At 39.3% G+C, this 19,243-nt stretch overlaps 1 protein-coding gene across 8 annotated transcripts in view; it reads left to right on the forward strand.

Moving 5' to 3' along the window:
• LOC124777335 (L-gulonolactone oxidase-like) overlaps nt 1–19,243 on the forward strand; it is a 60,552-nt gene that overhangs the window by 4,479 nt on the left and 36,830 nt on the right. For 6 of the 8 annotated variants that reach the window (XR_007015716.1, XM_047252700.1, XM_047252701.1 and 3 more), the window contains exon 3: nt 13,006–13,135. The gene's annotated coding sequence lies outside the window, so the exon portion shown is untranslated. The remainder of the gene's footprint in view (nt 1–13,005; nt 13,136–19,243) is intronic. The other 2 variants (XM_047252695.1, XM_047252696.1) reach the window with 1 other exon arrangement.

Consider the following 19,243-nt stretch of genomic DNA (forward strand, 5'->3'; position numbering starts at 1 on the left):
GCTGTGAGAGCTAGCCTACAGTCCCCAAAGGTCAACCAAATCCTCACACCTTTGGTTTTCACAGATTCTGTGAGCAAAACTTGAATAAAACTTAATTTTTGTTGAGAAATCCCACATTGAGTTCCAGAACTTGTCATGAAGAAAGGTTTTCTTTGGTTTGCTGGAACAAGAGAAAATCACCAGTGCATTCCAATTGATCTGAAAATACTGCCATGTGTTGCCGAAACATCAGAACAAACTGATGATGCCCCAGAATTTATGATTTCAACACTACAAACAGGGCAGTATATTGTATACATGTATGAAAACAGCTGGTGGGTTGGCAGTGTTTGTGAAATCTCATTACACACTTATCTATTTCTTGCATGCTTGTGGCCTGTTGAGATTGTTTCGCTTGTCAGTTCAAAAAATACAAGCTGAATCAGCACATTATCAAAAGTCTACTGGAGCTATCTCCAACAACATTGGGTCAGCAGTACAGTTTCCGAGTACCAGTCATCACTCTACTTGATGAAAAACATTCAAGAATGTAGTTCTTTCTCCATGGCAGTCATAAAGATACCCAAACATCGTGATTGGGAAATGCTGCGTACTTCCTCCATAACCTTTACTATGCAGACCACTAGCAAGGTTGGAAACCTGGAAGAAGTCCCCCAACCATTGGTGGCCTTGGATCTGGTTATTGGGTGTGATCCAGTGGCTATAGGGATGCTAATTTTTTATTAACTTATCATGGAAAAAGCCATAATGGATCAACGCAAGCTTTTAATTATATTGTGACTTAACACTGCTTTAAAAAATCCTTAGTTTTTTGATACTCCAAAATATTGATTTGCATGTCAATTTAACAAGATAATTATAGACCTTCAAGGAAAAGAGCATTATTGGAAAGTAACACAAGTCTGGGACAGGTGCCTGTTCCGAGATATAAGGGTTCAAAATTCACTTACCTTGGCAGCAAATTTGGTTTTGGGTGACTTCAGCCCCCTGTATCCTAAAAACCTATGAACCCAACCATGACAAAGCTTAAAAGATTTTCTAAACAAGCTACTAGGCAATAAGGTCACAAAAGGAGAGATTTCTAAACCAGCTACATAACAAGATCAAGCCTCTTCAACTTGGGAGAAGTTTTGTTGCGACAAAATATACTAATTCACTGACAACTGTCAGTGACATTTGGGGCAAAATTAGTAAGTCTACTGTCAAAACTTACAGAATGTGCACAATCCAAACTGTTAAACTAACTTGCCAAGGGGTGCAGCTTTTTGTCAATTATCCACTGAATCATAGCACTTTGAACACTGCTGAAAGTTTTGAAATGTTGCCATGACATTTCTTTACCCACCACTAAAGTGCCAACTACTTACAAAGTGTTAAAATTTGGAAGCTAGGAATTTGTAAATCATCCTTTGGTTGTTCAGCAAACTTGCTCACCAAATCTGAACAAAATCTGAGATGATCGAGTGAGAACTGTATCTAAAAGTAGACCACTTGGCGTTGAATCACCCTAAAGCAATCTCTATTGGGCAGCTTATGTCTTTCTACATACTTTTGTTCACTGCTATACCAGTATTAAGTGAATATGCCTGTAATTAGTAGCATGTTGAACCTTCAGGAATATGAACCGACATTGTAAAATACGTGAATCAACTGAAGCTTTCAATACCTATTCATCAACTCACAATCAGATTGTCACCTTTTAACCTGACCTACACATTGGGCTATGGAACAGGTCAGTTCATTCATAGTGTTTCATTGAGCCCATCAAGAAGGAGAACCTTTTTTTGCACATATACACCATCACGTGCCAAAAGAGCAGTACATGTCATGTTAGTTAGAAATTCTCTGTTGGGTTCTACATGTACATATATACTCTGCAGTTTGCATTATGGTGTGTGGCGGAGGTTACATTGTGTACTAGGGTCGCTTCCCACTCTTCCTGTTCCAGTGGTGTACGGTTCATGGGAGAAACGATTGCCAATAGGCCTCCAGGGAGGCTCGAATGTCTCTTATTTTATGTTCGTGGTCTTTTCGTGATATATACATAGGAGGAAGCAATATGTTGGTTGACTCTTCTAGGAATGTGTGCCCTTGGAACTTTAATGGTGGACCATAATGTGATGCAGACTGCATCTCTTGGAGCTTCTGCCACGGGAGTCGGCTGAGCATCTCTGTGACACGTTCGTTCTTACTAATTGAACCTGTAACAATGTGTACTGCTCTTATTTGAATCTTCTATATTTCCTCTATCAGTCCTATCTGGTACATATCCCATACTGACAAGCTGTATGTGGATATTAGTTGAACAGGTGTTTTGTTTTTTGTGAGCTACATCCTTTGTTGATGGAGTACATTTACTGGAGATTCTTCCAATGAATCTCTGTCTGACATTTGCCTTTTATGTGGTGATTCCACTTCAAATCTGTTTGTATTTCTAGATATTTTATGGAAGTAACTGCTTCCATTGATTGTTCTGCAATTTTATAATCATGTGGTAACTGTCTAGGTATTCACAACACAGTACATTTGTTTATGTTGAAGGTTAATTGCCACTCCCTACACCAAGTGTTGGTCCTCTATTGGCCTTCCTGCATTTTACTACAGTTCCCTATCACTGCAACTTCTCTGTATAAAACAGCATTATCTGTGAAAAGCCTCATGGAACTTATGATGTTACCTAATAGATCATTTATATGTACTGTGGAAAGTAATGGTCCTGCAACACTCCCCTGAGGCGTGTTCGAAGTTACACTTACATCTGAAGATTTCCCTCCATTCATAATGACATGCTGTGTTCTGTTAGCTAGAAACTCTTCAGTCTAGGCAGACAGTTGATCTGATATTCCATACACATTTTATTCATCAGGTGGCAGCGTGGAACTGGAATGAAAGCCTTTCGGAAGTCAAGGAAAATGGTATCTATATGGGTGTCTGTATCGACTGCATTCTGTGTCTAGTGTTCAAATAAAGGGAACTGGGTTACACACAAACATTGTTTTCAGAATCCTTGTTTGTTCCTACGGAGGAGATTTTCTGTCTCTAGAAATGTCATAATACAAGAGCATAAAACATGATTCTAAAACAATCCACGTCAGAGATATAAGCCTATAATTTTGTGGATATGTTGGACGACACTTCTTGAAAACGGAAATGATCTGTGCTTTTTTTCAATCATTAGTAATGCTTCGCTCCTCAAGAGACCTACTGTAAGCTGCTGCTAGAAGAGGGACAAGCTCTTTCGCATACTCTGTGTAGAATCTATTTGGTCTCCCATGAGGTCCAGTGGTCTTTCCTCTGTTGAGCAAATTCTGTTGCTTTTTATACCTTGGCACTTATTTCAATATCTGCTGTTTCGTTGTTTGTGCAACAAGCTAAAGGAGAAACTGTAGTGCAATCCTCTTCTGTGAAGCAGTTTTTGAAAAAAGATGTTTAGTATTTTGGCCTTTTCTGTGTCATTTCTGTTTCAGTGTCATTTTGTTCACGGAATGTCTGGACAGATTGCTTTGATGCATTTACTGATTTGACACAAGACTAGAACTTTTTAGGGTTTTATGTCAAGTTGGTAGCTTGTATTTGTTGAACATTTCACGCATAGCCCTCTTTATGCTAATTTAGGCTTCATTTAATTTTTGTTTATCTGTGAGACTTTGGCTACATTTAAATTTGCAGTAAAGATGTCTTTTGCTGTTGTAGCAGCTTCCTAACACGGTTGTCAAATCTTTGTGTTTTTTTTTCCATCCCTTACAATTTTACTCAGGACATAATTGACTACAGTGTATGTACTATTCTCGTGGACTTTTCCCATTTAAGCTCAACAGTGTCAGTGCTGGCGATGAAATTTCCATGATGACCTGTTAGGTAATGTGAAAGCTGTCTCTTGTTGCTCTCGCTAAACAGAAATATTTTCTTGCCCTTCTTTGTATTCCTATTGACAACCATATTCAGTGAAGCTGTAACAGCCTTATAATCACAGATTCCCCTGAGTTGAAAAGTTCGAGTCTCATTGTCATCAGTAGGTCTAAGATGTTATCTTCACAAATTGGTTCTCTGATAAACTGCTCAAGGTAATTTTCGAATAAGGTGCATGATTCTCTGTTCCTACTATACATCATAATCACTTGAGCTCCCAGGTCTATAGGTGGCAAGTTAAAATCTCCACCTGAAACTATAATATGACCAGGTAATTTACGTAAAATATTCTCTAAAATTCCACTCAATTGTTCTGCCACTACTATTGCTGAGGCAGGGGTTTGTAAACATGAAGGGTGACGTTTTAGAATTGAACGAGGAATTTGAAGCATAAACGTAGTTGTGATTATACAGTATTACACACTGCTGGTTCCTGTCTGCTGTGTTGATATCATTCTTTTCTTCCGTCTGGACTCCTTTATAGCCATAACTGCTGCATTCTGTGCTTTGTCAGTGCAAAGCTTGTCATCCATTGAAGTTCTCAGATGCAGTTTACTCTGGGATTAGTTCCCATATGCAGTAGCCCCTTCCATCTCACCAGTATTGTTGTAATTTAAAGCAACAACAGTAAAGCAAACAAACCCGCCTTACCTTTCCCTCGTCCCCCAAACCCCCCCGCCCCTCCCCCCCTCTCCTCAACCACGCTGCAATTTTAGTGTTTTCCTCCCAGCAAAGACATTGTTTTGGTGTGCAAGTCTATTTGAGATCATTGAAAGACTCATTTGGATTCTGAACCTCCCTATGTAGAAACATCTCCAACAAGTCAGATGTAGTGTGCTGCCTGTGGTGAAGAACACACTACGATTGAAGTGCCCAGGTAACAAAGAACAACTGTATATTCATTAAGTCTAAGCAACAGAATGCAATAACAGTTACCTTGGGATGTCAGTCTGTGCTAAAAGGCAGACACTGAAAGTCAATCATTTCTGTTGCGCTAGAATGTTCTTACACAAATGAAGTCCTTGAGGCCTTGATTGGTGGAGATTATTAGGCTGCTCGAGGATGGTTGAGAGGAGGTCCAGTGAGGTGGGAGCTTAAGGACAGTAGGAGCCCGTGGATACTGCAGTGAAATACACCTTATTAGACTGGTGATGTTAAGTCAATTTGGTGAGATGCTAGATGCAGCTGGCTTACGCCCAGACTGTGAACTGCCTGAAGAGTGGTCAGGCAGCTCCTTAAATATCTGGGCGTTGGAAGGCTACAAACTCGGTGCTCCAAGGGCATGTGACTCATGGAAGTGAGGTGATGCCATGGTGGCAGCATTGTTTAAGATGATGCTTACACCTCTGGTGACGAGGCTGGTGCCATGTGGTACTGTTGCAGCTTCTTCAGGTTCAGTTAAAAACAACACATTTTGTTTGTGTTGATGCTGGATTGTTTTCATTCAGTCTCCACAGATAGTGTCATTGGCAGGTCGGAACTTTGGCAGAGCTTGGCAAATGACTGTGGTTGGTTGCTGTGTTACAGGTGGTAGCCTGGGGATCCATCATCAGGATTACCACATCTCTGTAAATGGGCTTTACGACTTCCATCACTGCTGCTAGGATGGATTGTTTATGACCAAATGAGGTATTTTGAGTATTGGACATTGTGTTACTTGCACCACGAATCTAGTTCAGGAGGCCAAAGTTGACTGGTTTATGAGCTCTTACCAGTTTGTGGAAGAAGGTAGTCCATAATACTGCCTGGTTCATTCTGAACAAGTCACCAATGTTATTTTGTAATGGCTAGCCCAGGGCTTCCCAACCATATTAGCTGGCGGACCCCTTTTTCAGGAAAAAATTTGTGTCGGACCCCTTGTCAGTCAAGCATTCAGTAACTGGTGAAATTCAGCATGAAGCCCATGTGAATTGGAAACTTCTTAATGAAAGTGCCACTTTTCCACTATCCCCATAATAATCAAGATACTTTGGTTTAAAGATGAATGGAAACAACTTGAAACTAACAATGTTCCCATTCATCTGAATTCCCTCTGTATTCAGATACTTGCTGTTAGATTTACTGCCATTGTTCAATGCACTAGGCAGGTCATATTTCTAATTGAGTGGGGGAGAATATATTGCCAAGAAAAGCAATGCTCATTGAATATCATTTTAATTTTCGGAACAGGTATATCAATACTAACAGAATTCAATTAAATATTAAGTAGTTGTGGAAAACGTAAACAAAATACATACAAAAGTTATTGTCCGGGAACATTCACTCCTTGTTCATGAAGCAAAATGTGATTTTTTCCCTAGAGATGAGTCTGTAGGAATAATAATGGAATCTTAATGTAAAGGTTGGGGGTGCTTCGCCTGGACCCAAGTTTGAAAAGTCAGTTTCAGTACTTGACAAGTGGAGACGAACATCTGGTTCAGTGTGTAGACAGCTGCGGTACTTACTTTTATTGGTGGCTTGGATTTAGAATCCAGATATAGACTTGTATGTTGTGGCAATTGGAAATAGAATACTTTTGGTTTTTCAACAAAGGAATGCATTTTTTGTTTTCGAAATAGATCCAAAAGTGTGAGTAAGTGTCACTGTTGAAAATAGATGTTGAGGTTGAGTCTGTGGAAATTTCAATCAACAACTCATATTCATTCAACGATAGAGTGTTAGACTTTTTGACGACCCATTCGTATTCCCGCAGTGTCTCATCTTTAGCTGTTAGGAAATAATGCTACAGCTATGATGTCAAGCTTCAGAGAGATGTTTGAGGATTTCATGACATAAATTATTCCCAAGCTCCATTGTCTTGTCTTTCAAAAAATTGTTGATAAGAAGAAAACACTTGATCTCCCCCTCCTCGACACTCTCTGCCCAAAAATTGATTTTCCTCTTGAACACTTGAACTTTGTTGTTGTTGGCAGTGACCGTTATTATGCTTTTTGCTTGCAGTGCAATATTCACTTCTTTCATTTTGGGGAAAATATCTGGCAAATAAGCATGTGTGTATTGCCAATTTTAGTCATTAATAAGAGCTGCTAATTTAGTAATATGGTCAAAAAGTAATGCTATGACTCATAAACTAAATTCATGTAATCGAGGGAGTGTATTTCTGTGGGAGAGCCTCATCATTTCTGTACGGAGAAGTAGGGAATGATGAAGGTTTCCCATATTTTTAAGCAGTATTGTGAAACTTCTTGAATTCAATGGCCATGATTTTATGTAATTAATAATTTGGACAGGCTCATCTAAAACTTTCTTGAAGAAAGCAGGCATTTGTTTAGTAGCTAAAGCATGTCTCTGGCGAGCACAAAGACTACTGCCACAATCCTTTGAACTTTCTTTTATGTTGTTTATCGTTCCGACTGTTGGACCTGCATTGGTATTTGGACCATCTGTGTACACACCGATGCAATTAGACCGTGAAATGTTGCTGGTCTTTAAAAAATTGTCCAACAATCAGAATATTTCAATACCTGTTGTATTGGCAGTAGTGGTTTGCATAATAAGAGGTCCTCCTCGAAACATCCCAAGAATTCTTAATGGACAAAAGCCAATAAAATTGCTAATCCCACTACAGACATATGTCATTGACGTCGGTTTGCAGTAGGGTTTTGAAGCATATACTGTATTCAAACATTATGAATCACCTCGAAGGGAACGATCTATTGATGCGTAATCAACATGGTTTCAGAAAACAACGTTCTTGTGCAACGCAGCTAGCTCTTTATTCGCACGAAGTAATGGCCGCTATCAACAGGGGATCTCAGGTTCATTCCGCATTTCTGGATTTCCGGAAGGCTTTGGACACCGTTCGTCACAAGCAACTTCTAATCAAGCTGCGACTGGATTCGTGATTTCCTGTCAGGAAGATCGTAGTTCGTAGTAATAGACAGCAAATCATCGAGTAAAACTGAAGTGATATCAGGTGTTCCCCAGGGAAGCATCCTGGGACCTCTGCTGTTCCTGATCTATATAAATGACCTGGGTGACAATCTGAGCAGTTCTCTTAGGTTGTTCGCAGATGATGCTGTAATTTACCGTCTAGTAAGGTCTTCCGAAGACCAGTATCAGTTGCAAAGCGATTTAGAAAAGATTGCTGTATGGTGTGGCAGGTGGCAGTTGACACTAAATAATGAAAAGTGTGAGGTGATCCACATGAGTTCCAAAAGAAATCCGTTGGAATTCGATTACTCGATAAATAGTACAATTCTCAAGGCTGTCAGTTCAACTAAGTACCTGGGTGTAAAAATTACGAACAACTTCAGTTGGAAAGACCACATAGATAATATTGTGGGGAAGGCGAGCCAAAGGTTGCGTTTCATTGGCAGGACACTTAGAAGATGCAACAAGTCCACTAAAGAGACAGCTTACACTACACTCGTTCGTCCTCTGTTAGAATATTGCTGCACGGTGTGGGATCCTTACCAGGTGGGATTGACGGAGGACATCGAAAGGGTGCAAAAAAGGGCAGCTCGTTTTGTATTATCACGTAATAGCGGAGAGAGTGTAGCAGATATGATATGCGAGTTGGGATGGAAGCCATTAAAGCAAAGACGTTTCTCGTCGCGGCGAGATCTATTTACGAAATTTCAGTCACCAACTTTCTCTTCCGAATGCGAAAATATTTTGTTGAGCCCAACCTACATAGGTAGGAATGATCATCAAAATAAAATAAGAGAAATCAGAGCTCGAACAGAAAGGTTTAGGTGCTCGTTTTTCCCGCGCGCTGTTCGGGAGTGGAATGGTAGGGAGATAGTATGATTGTGGTTCGATGAACCCTCTGCCAAGCTCTTAAATCTGAATTGCAGAGTAATCATGTAGATGTAGATGTAGATGTACATCTGTAGATTCGTTTATTGGGAGAGAAAATGAATTGTGTTGGATGCAAGGAACCAGAGATTCTTTCACATTGTTTGATATGTCAACTATCCGTCTTGTTACAGTATTGTTTGGTATCGACTCTGAATATACGAGTTTTATTGCTTTTTCATCTAGCATACAAGAAACAGTATCATGGGCACACTGTTTTATGAGGGTTTCCGTAATGGTGTGAGCTTTGCATGTCGTTGCCACTCGATAACTTACCAAGAAAGAGGCTTTTAAAGAGTTTTCATTAATTGTTTTTGCATGAATTTTCATGCACTGTTGAGAAGTAGGTAATTCAGTGTTCTTCAACTTGAAATAAATAAATCTCTTTAGTTTGGGTGAGCACCCTCAAAATGATGGTGCACTTTGACTGGAACTATCAAACCGTTCAGAAGGACTTGCGCACAGGTACACGCTGAGCTTTACCCCCCCCCTCTCTCTTGATAAAGTATACTTCTAAATAGCTTTCGTTATACTTTATGCTTTTTGTTATTCCACATCCACAGGGTATTGCAACTAATGGAGCACTTGCAGAATTTTTGCGTAATAAATCCGCTGTGGCACTTAGTATGATTGTTCTTCAGTAGGCTGTCCTCACTCCTCATTAATTTCAACAGGAAGCTTTTCTTGCTGTGAATGCGATGCAGAAACTGCTCATTTCTTCAGTGATCCCGACTTCAGCCATGAATCCATGTTGAAAGTAATAAACTGGTCAAAAAACGGATGATGAAACAGGTAGTGCACTCACGAAGGATGTTTAACATTGAATGATGTCTCAGACCACATACATTCCAGCGAGTGCTCTGATTGGTCGACTGAACTCAAGCCATTTCGGAATAACATGTGCAATATGCTTCTGCACTTCAAGTGCTGTGAGCCAGCCGACATGTGATCCCTGGAGTGTTTCAGAAACAATTGAGCAGGGAGGCCACATTCACCAGCACTAAACTACGAGTCCCCTATCGGGAAACACAGCCGCTGCTTGGGAAGATGACCTAACATATTTATCAAATGAAAAAAATGTTATAATGATGAATTTGCTTTTTACCTTTTTTTAGTTAATAATTTTACTCATTTTTTTACAAGTTTTTGTCAAAGGTTGACCACTTACCCCTTAGAAAGAGCTGGTGGGCCCCAAAGGGGTCCATGGACCGCATGTAGGAAAGCTCTGGGCTATCCCATAGTATTGTCGTAGTTCATTATTAATTTTGTCCGTCAGCCTGTCCTTCTTGGATTTACATCAGAGGGTTTCTTGTTTCTCAAACTTTGTTTCAACTTTCTCAACCTGGTGCACATCCTCTTGTGGACGTGACCCACACACTCCATTTTTGTGCTAATCTTATCAATTGAAAATTTCAGTAGCTGCAGTGGCCTCCATACCATCACATGTTCCTCTGTAGTTCCTATCACAGATACGTTGTGCTTGGTTACTTGATTTACAATTATAATAATGTTTTTTTTAGAATCTGTAAGTCGATTACCTTCGCAGTTTCCATACTTAGTCGGCACTTCTACATATAACATGTGTTTATATTATGAAAAGCTAGGATATTGCTTTTGACAATGCTGCCAGTAGAAACAATGTAATAGTGTAATCCACAGCCTTCTATATAAAAAGAAAAAAATACTTCCCATTTGAGTTTATATGTGATTTATATACCATTTTATGAAGAAAATGGCAAATTTTACTCTAGGATAAAAATCCAAAATGTAGAAATTTTATTTCTGTTCTAATCCCCTTCTTAACTTCTAGTGGTGCATTACTTTGCATTCTTGTTTGCTTATGTATTGTTATACTCATTCGCCATGTATTTCAGATCACTGTTCTTAGTTTTTGCTTCTTCCTCTGGATAGAATATCTTTAGCATCTTACATTTAACCTTTTTCGAGATTTCAAAATTATCCACCTCTCTGTATCTTGATTATACAGGGTGATTCAAAAAGAATACCACAACTTTAAAAATGTGTATTTAATGAAAGAAACATAATATAACCTACTGTTATACATCATTACAAAGAGTATTTAAAAAGATTTTTTTTCACTCAAAAACAAGTTCAGAGATGTTCAATATGGCCCCCTCCAGACACTCGAGCAATATCAACTCGATACTCCAACTCGTTCCACACTCTCTGTAGCATATCAGGTGTAACAGTTTGGATAGCTGCTGTTATTTCTCGTTTCAAATCATCAATGGTGGCTGGGAGAGGTGGCCGAAACACCATATCCTTAACATACCCCCATAAGAAAAAATCGCAGGGGGTAAGATCAGGGCTTCTTGGAGGCCAGTGATGAAGTGCTCTGTCACGGGCTGCCTGGCGGCCGATCCATCGCCTCGGGTAGTTGACGTTCAGGTAGTTACGGACAGATAAGTGCCAATGTGGTGGCGCTCCATCCTGCTGAAATATGAATTGTTGTGCTTCTTGTTCGAGCTGAGGGAACAGCAAATTCTCTAACATCTCCAGATACTGTAGTCCAGTTACAGTAGCACCTTCGAAGAAAAAGGGACCAAAAACTTTATTGGCTGAAATGGCACAGAAAACGTTCACCTTAGGCGAGTCACATTCATACTGAGTTGTTTCCCGCGGTTTCTCAGTGCCCCATATACAGACATTGTGACGGTTGACTTTCCCATTAGTGTGGAAAGTTGCTTCATCACTAAACACAATCTTTGAAACGAAAGATTCATCTGTTTCCATTTGAGCAAGGATAAAATCACAGAAATCGATTCTTTTAATCTTATCAGCTGCAGACAGTGCTTGAACCAATTTCAGACGATAAGGTTTCATAACTAGCCTTTTTCGTAGGACTCTCCATACAGTTGATTGTGGAATTTGCAGCTCTCTGCTAGCTCTGCGAGTCGATTTTCCTGGGCTGCGAACAAATGCTTGCTGGATGCGTGCTACATTTTCATCACTCGTTCTCGGCTGTCCAGAACTTTTCCCTTTGCACAAACACCCATTCTCTGTAAACTGTTTATACCAACGTTTAATACGCCACCTATCAGGAGGTTTAACACCATACTTCGTTCGAAATGCACGCTGAACAACTGTCGTCGATTCACTTCTGCCGTACTCAATAACACAAAAAGCTTTCTGTTGAGCGGTCGCCATCTTAGCATCAACTGACGCTGACGCCTAGTCAACAGCGCCTCAAGCGAACAGATGCACAACTAAATGAAACTTTATAGCTCCCTTAATTCGCCGACAGATAGTGCTTAGCTCTGCCTTTTGTCGTTGCAGAGTTTTAAATTCCTAAAGTTGTGGTATTCTTTTTGAATCACCCTGTATAAATTTTCAGAGCACCCAGTCTGAAGATAATCTTTCTGCTCTTTTGTTTCAGGGCTGTTTATATACTGTAATTCTCGTGGAGCTTTGTTTGGGTCTATAGTCTGATTCAGTGGTATTTTTTCTCTTAGTTTGCAGTTTTCCTCTTGCTGCATTTCTGAAAATTTGGGTATTTGCATCCTTTGTCTGTTTACACATCACCAAAATGTGATAGTCTGCATTTTCTCTTTCTTTCACAAACGTTTGTGAAACATTTGTGTTATTGGCAACTGCTTGAAGAAAATGTTTGGTTTCTTTTTATGTTGTGTGTCTCCCAAGAGATATCACTCAGTAAGCATGAGTAGATTTACTTTCTAGATGACACATATTTAATTTCATTCCATTCATTTTCTCTTGTTCTGTCAGCAAAGCACTCTGACTGTATGTTGGTGTGGTTCTTCAAAAATACAACTTCCAACCAGTGTGAGCTTAAAATTATATCAGTAAATGTAGACATATTGGAATGGTATACACATTTACCTTTCACTAATATGCTCCATGTGTCAGTTATGAGGCCATGCACACACTAACAAAGTGGAACATTAATTTTCATTTTTGTAGTTGTATACTATTCATGCTTCCGTCCTGTTTTAGTGTGTATGTGTCTTCTTTTATTAGGTGTATATGTTTAAAATTAGACTACCATATTTTTGCCCGTCCTTCTTGTGCCTCTTTGTCTGTCTGAAATGCATATAGCAAAATATTCCATGTTAGTTAATTAATAGTTTGAAGTTCTGTGGGTCACTTTACACATTATATTGTAATGACTTGGAATGAGTTAGCTCCAAAATATGTGAATATCACATTCTGTGTTTACTACTTTCTGTACTGTCAAGATATTTTCTAACCTGCATCTGTTAAATCAGTTTCTATTCTCTATATTATGGGTGGCTACAAACAGTGTCTGTTTCCCAGGTAGAAATTGCAGGAGGGAATAAGATACTGCTGCATTAACTTCCTACAAAAGCAGCTTTAATGAAGGAAAGTCGAGAAGGAGACACAGTTGCTGTTCATAGCCTTTGGAACTCAAGATTTAGCAGGAAAGGTAACACAGTAGCCATTAAGGTCTCTCAGATCACCAATTCATTATATCCTTGTTGCAGATGACTGAAGAATTTTATTGATCAAAATTGCTACTTGGAATATACAGAATTGTTAAGAGTTGGTAAGAAAGAGGAGTTAAAAATGAAATGAAAGACAAATACAGTAATGTGTTAAAAGTTAATTAACTTGGGTGGAGGCAATTGTGATTTCTCAGTGCATTTGAAGAAGTAGGAATGAATGGAGTTACTGTAGTAGTAAATTGCTAAATTAACTAGTGAAATGGTGAACACAATTTCAGTGGCAGATCATTAATCGCAAAGATGAGCAGTAAACAGAGAAACCTAGTTATTTTTCAAGCATATTTTCTGACTTTAGATCATCATAATGAAGAGGCTGAGGAAATGTATGAACTAATTGAAGATCACCTGATGATAAGAACAGCATAATGACAAATGTATGAACAAATTGAAGAATTCTTGATGCCAAGAATAACATAATGACAGATTTTAGTAGTAGGATAGATAGAGAAAGTGCATGCTGTGTATGAATGCAGGAGCTGGCAGCAGTTTTTGAACAGCTGAACATGCCATTGGCTGTGCCAGCTGTTGCCTCATGGTTTGTAGGTGCAGAGAAACTGTTGGATTGCAAGGGGCTTTTCGGATGTCACTTGTTTTGCCCCTAGACACGGCTAAGTCACCTTCCAGCTTATCTGATTTGCAGAATAAGTGGAAAATTGTAATGTGTTTAGGTTGCTTGAGACCAGAGGGGGGGGGGGGGGGGGGGGAAATGTGGGGACTGGCTGTCTGACCTTATCCATTCACCTTACAAATGGACTAGTCACCACTCTTTCAGCAGAGTCCGAGCAGGTGCATGGTGTGTGTGTGTGTGTGTGGGGGGGGGTGGGGGTGGGGGGGGGGGGAGGTTGCTAGTTAGTTGGAGCTCTGAGCTCCAATGTTAGGAGTGTTGTGGAACCTTTAAGGGAAACAAAGCACACTCAGTGTGTCTGTTGGGGAAGCCTCATCTGAGATGTGGAGGACAACCTGCCTGCAGCTATTGTGAGTGCGGTGCAGTCATCTGCAAGTTGCTGCTCATGTTGGCACGAGTGATGCCTGTCACTAGGGATCGGAGTCTATCCTCAGTTTGTATCAGCAGCTAGTGGAAGTGGCGAAGACAGTGGCCTTGCTCGTGGGGTGCAAGCAATGCTTACAGTTTGCGTTGTTGTATGCAGAAGAGATCGAGGTCTTTTGGTTTGGAGCCAGAGGCTCCAGTGATTCTGTATTTGTCTCAGCTGCAGATTTATGAACCTGCATTATAGGCGAAGAATTGTAGGATTCCCCTTGACAGATAAGTGTCACATGGCGTGGAGGAAGCAGAATACTTTCGGAGTGCATGTGCTTTTTTATTTTTTTTAAGACTAAGTGTTAGATTGAGGTCCTCTGATAAACACCTGGCATTTGATTTGCAGAGACCAAGTTCATATAGTGTGCAAAGTAAAGACGCTTTGAAGTCAAAATTGTAACAACTATTTGTCGAAGCATTTGTAATGAAGTCCCTGAACTTACTGCCTTTCAGGAGACCCATTACGCTCAACGTATACTTAAAAAGGATAGCTGGATGAAAGCCAAAGTAGAGAACTGTGAAATATGTAGTGAGGCATGAAATGCATATCAAGAAGACAGATTAGATGCCATATGAGGGGAATTGACAAAAATATTGTCTCTATCGAGGTTGAAATAGAGTGTGACTGCAAAGTAATCTGGACACAAGTAACCAGACTAAGTAAACTTAAGTTAATCGTTACATATTTTTATCGGCCACCAAGTTCTGATTAAACAGTTGTAGAATAATTCGAAGAAAGTCTGTGCTCAGTAATGCAGAATTACCACAATAAAGCAGTGTTAATTGGAGGCGATGTTAGCCCACTGAGTGTGAACTGCAATGCTTATGGATTCATTGCCTGTGGTGTGGGCAGACAATCTTGTGAAGTAGTTCAGAACACATTTTCTGTATACGGCCTCGAGCAGCTAGTTTGTCAACCCACATGCAATGGAAATACTTTAAACCTTGTAGCTACAAACAGGCCTGACCTTACTGACAGTGTCTGTACAGAGGGAGGAACTAGTGATCGTGTCAATTGTTACTAAGTTAATGAATCCACCCGAAGAGCTAATGCTGGAAAGAGCAGGTAAGCAGTTGTTAGCATCCTGCCTAGACTATGAATGGAAATCATTTACTTCTAATGTGACGGTCGCAGAGGAACTGTAGGCAAAGTTTGAACTGATTGTAAACTGCACTGTGGAGAAATATATGCCTAGTAAGGGATTAAAGGACAGAAGAGACGTGCTGGGGTTTAACGGAACTTGGAAAATGCTGAGGAAACAGAAATTGTTACACTCTATGGTCAAAAATGAATGCAAAAATTCATTCAACTATGAAAAGATTGCTGCACAAAGCATGCACCAACTTCCACTGTCATATGTTAGCAAAAGGTTTTGCAGAGAACTCAAGAAAATTTAAGTCCTATGTAGAATGACTAAGCCGGTCAAAGGCTTGTATTCAGTCACTTGTTGACCAGTCTGGTGCGACAATAGAAGACAGTGTAAGGAAAGCTAGAGTTTTAAATTTTATAATTAAAAAAGCCATTTGTTCTGTAGGATCATACAGACATGCCATCGTTTGACCATTGTATGATCTCCCATATGGAGGACATAGAGACAGATGTCCCTGTCATTGATAAAAAACTGAAAGAGTTGGAAACAGATAAATTTCCAGGTCAAGGCAGAAACACAGTAAGGTTATTACAGAGAATACTATTTGGCATTGATACCCTTACTTAGTTTTTATTTACTGCAAAGCTCTCACACAGCTTCAGGGCCTAAGCGAGTGGAAAAAAATGCGTGTGACTGTCATGTATAATGAGAGTAAAAGAACAGACCCACAAAACTAAAGACCCATATCCTTATCTTCGGTGCACTGGAGGGTTCTTGAGCGTACTTGAAGTTTGAATACAACAAATTTTATTAAGACAGAAAATCTTCTGTCCACAGATCAGCTCAATTTTAGGAAGTATCACTCATGCAAAGCTCAGCTTGCCCTTTTCTTGCATAATGTCCTGTAAACCATGGATGAAGGGGAAACAGGTAGATTTCGTACTCCTAGATTTCTGGAAAGCATTGACATAGTGCCCCACTGCATGCCGTTAATGAAGGTCTGAACATATGGAATACATTCTCATATATGTGAATGGCTTGAAGACTTCTTAGAGAATAGAACCCAGTATGTTGAACTGGTCAGCAGGTGTTTATTGGAAACATGAATATTGTCAGGAGTGCCCCCGGGAAAGTGTGGTTAGGACCACTCTTTTTCTCTATGTACATAAACAATATGATGGGTAGAGTGAGCAGCAGACTGTGGCTGTTTACTGATGGTGCTGAAGTGTACGGAAAAGAGTCATCATTGAGTGACTGTAAGGGACCGCACCTACTTGTCTTCACCGATTTTGTCCAGATTTATGGTATATGCAAGGCTTGGCCAAAATGAAAGTGACAGAAGTGGGAGCTCCAGATGGAGAAGCATTCAGAAGAAATAGCATTTTTGGCATGGGCTCAGTGAGGCACAAGTCATTTATGTTAGTGTTGTTTCCAGATTGCAGTTTGTGCAGGGAAAAGTTTCAGAATGGTAACCTGACGGTAATGTAATTGACTCCCTATACACAAACATTTTTATTTTCTGTTTTTATGTTATTTATACTGTTGATAAACTGGAATAATGCTAATTACATTGTATATATTAATATTTTCATTAAAGGCATGAAAATCAATGATGAAGGAAAATTTGGAATTGCAAGTAAATTTCTGAGATGGGATTGTAGGGTGTACACCAGAACTTCATATATAAAATTAGTTTCTTTTATTATTTTGCAGGTTGATGGTTAACATGTGTTGGGGTCATATTCATTGTAAAAACAGGGGAACATTTTGTTTGCTTGCAGCTACAGAGGGCTGTTCGAAGGTCAAAATCTTTTTTGATGCAGTCCCCAACAACGTCTTTCCTTCTCATCCCATTCAATAAGTCTCCTCTGGCCCTGGGTTCTGAGAAACTTTTCCAAACTGTACTCCTTTACTGAAACCTTGCTAGTCCTTTTCTTTCACGTCTCTTCTTTCCATTTCAACTCTTCTGCTAGAAGAAGGAGCCACTGGCTCCAAAAACTTGCAAATTTTGATGCTTTTATATGTGTATTCTCCTGCCATCACTTGGCAAGTAGTTTTTTTTATCTATCCAATTATATTTTCAAAATTTGATTATTTTTGCTAGTTAATGCAGATGAATAGGAAAACCAATCCTGTGATGTTCAAATACGGTATTGATGGTGTGCTGTTTGACACAGTCACACTGATTAAATTTTTAGCTGTGATGTTGCAAAGTGATATGAAATGGAATGAGCATGTAAGGTTGCAGTGGGAGAGGTGTCTATATGCCCTCAAATTCAGTTTGTTGGGGGATATCTCCTTTCTCTTCTTAATTGGACAAAAAGAACAGTGTGCTTTTTCTAACAGACAGCCATGGCAGGAATATATCAAGTATGTTTCGAGAAATAAATCGAGACATGGCAGTGACCAGTGTTGTTAAACCTGGAGCGGGAACTAAACACGTTTTAGACCCTTGCATTCAAACAGAATCCACGCAAGAAAATGACTTTGCCGTATGCATAACGGGATCAAATGATGTTGCGAAAAATGAAGCAGATGTCTGCATAAAAGTGCTTCAGAACTTTCTAGAAAAAAATAAATCAAGGAATACAGTTTTTGCTACAGTGCCTCATAGGCATGATCTAATCTATAGTTCGCGCGTTAATAAAGAAATTCGAAGAACGAATATTAAAATAAAGAAACTGTGTTCTACATACGCAAATTGTGCTGTGGTCGATATAAGTAAACTGCAGCGTAACCTTCACACCAGACATGGTGGGAAGGGAAAAGGTTTGTGTGCGAACGTGTCAATGAAATAATTAAAGAAAGACTCATACGGAATAAAACAATCTACGAAAGTAGCGGTTTGAGTAATACCTGGATGTACGTCATTTTTTAGTATAAAAGTCTGTGAATCGGCGGGTAATAAACCTCCTGTACTTGAACTAGGTGCTAAAAGCAACATTCGAATGAGAGAGTGTTCACAGACAATAAACATAAATATGTTACTGTGATGCAAACGAACATTCGCTGCATTAGGAACAAAGTGTTACAATTAGAACATTTTTGCAGTATTGAAAACGTTGATGTTGTTTGTATCTCAGAACATTGGCTGACTGAAGATCAAGTACAATATTTTGTTCCTCAAGGGTATGCTGTTGGAGACATTATGTATATAAGTGAAAGAAAGAATGGAGGTGTCCTAATATTTGTTAAAGATAGTATAATGTTTACCAAAATAGATGTTAGCTCTTACTGTGCAGAACTAGATGGAGAATTTAGCTGTATAAGACTAAACACAGAGAATACTATAATTGTTAGCTTATATAGATCACCAGGAGGAGATGTAAATACATTTTTCGAAAGATTTGAGCTGCTTATGAGAAAAATACTAAAATGTAACATAAAACTAATTTTCTGTGGCGATTTTAACATTGAAATGGCCAGCAGTGATGAACATGTTACTAGAACATTTTTTAATATCTTAAGATCACTAAATTTACAATGTAGAAATTACACACCAACACAGGATAATGCGTGCTTAGATAATATTATAGTAAATTTTTCTAGAGATATGTATGACGTCAGACTTGCCAATGGAGCCCTAGCTGATCATGAACCATTGATTTTAACATTCTGCTGTGATCAGTTGCCTAAATCAGACAAATCAGTCAGAATCAAGTCTAATGCCACATGGCTAAGAGGGCAGAAAGATGAATATATTAATTTATTTATTGACAGAATATCTTATGTTAACCGGGACTTTGTATACAACACACAACCTGAGAAGGGTGCTGGTGAAATGATGTTTAACATCTTCCTGGAAATACTCACAGAGTTATGGTGCTCCTGCTCACCATTAATCAAAAGTAGCCGTAAGCATAAACAGAAAAACAAACGTCTAAAATGGTATACAGATG

The sequence above is a fragment of the Schistocerca piceifrons genome, chromosome 2, assembly GCF_021461385.2.
Source record: "Schistocerca piceifrons isolate TAMUIC-IGC-003096 chromosome 2, iqSchPice1.1, whole genome shotgun sequence".
NCBI classification, from domain to species: domain Eukaryota; kingdom Metazoa; phylum Arthropoda; class Insecta; order Orthoptera; family Acrididae; genus Schistocerca; species Schistocerca piceifrons.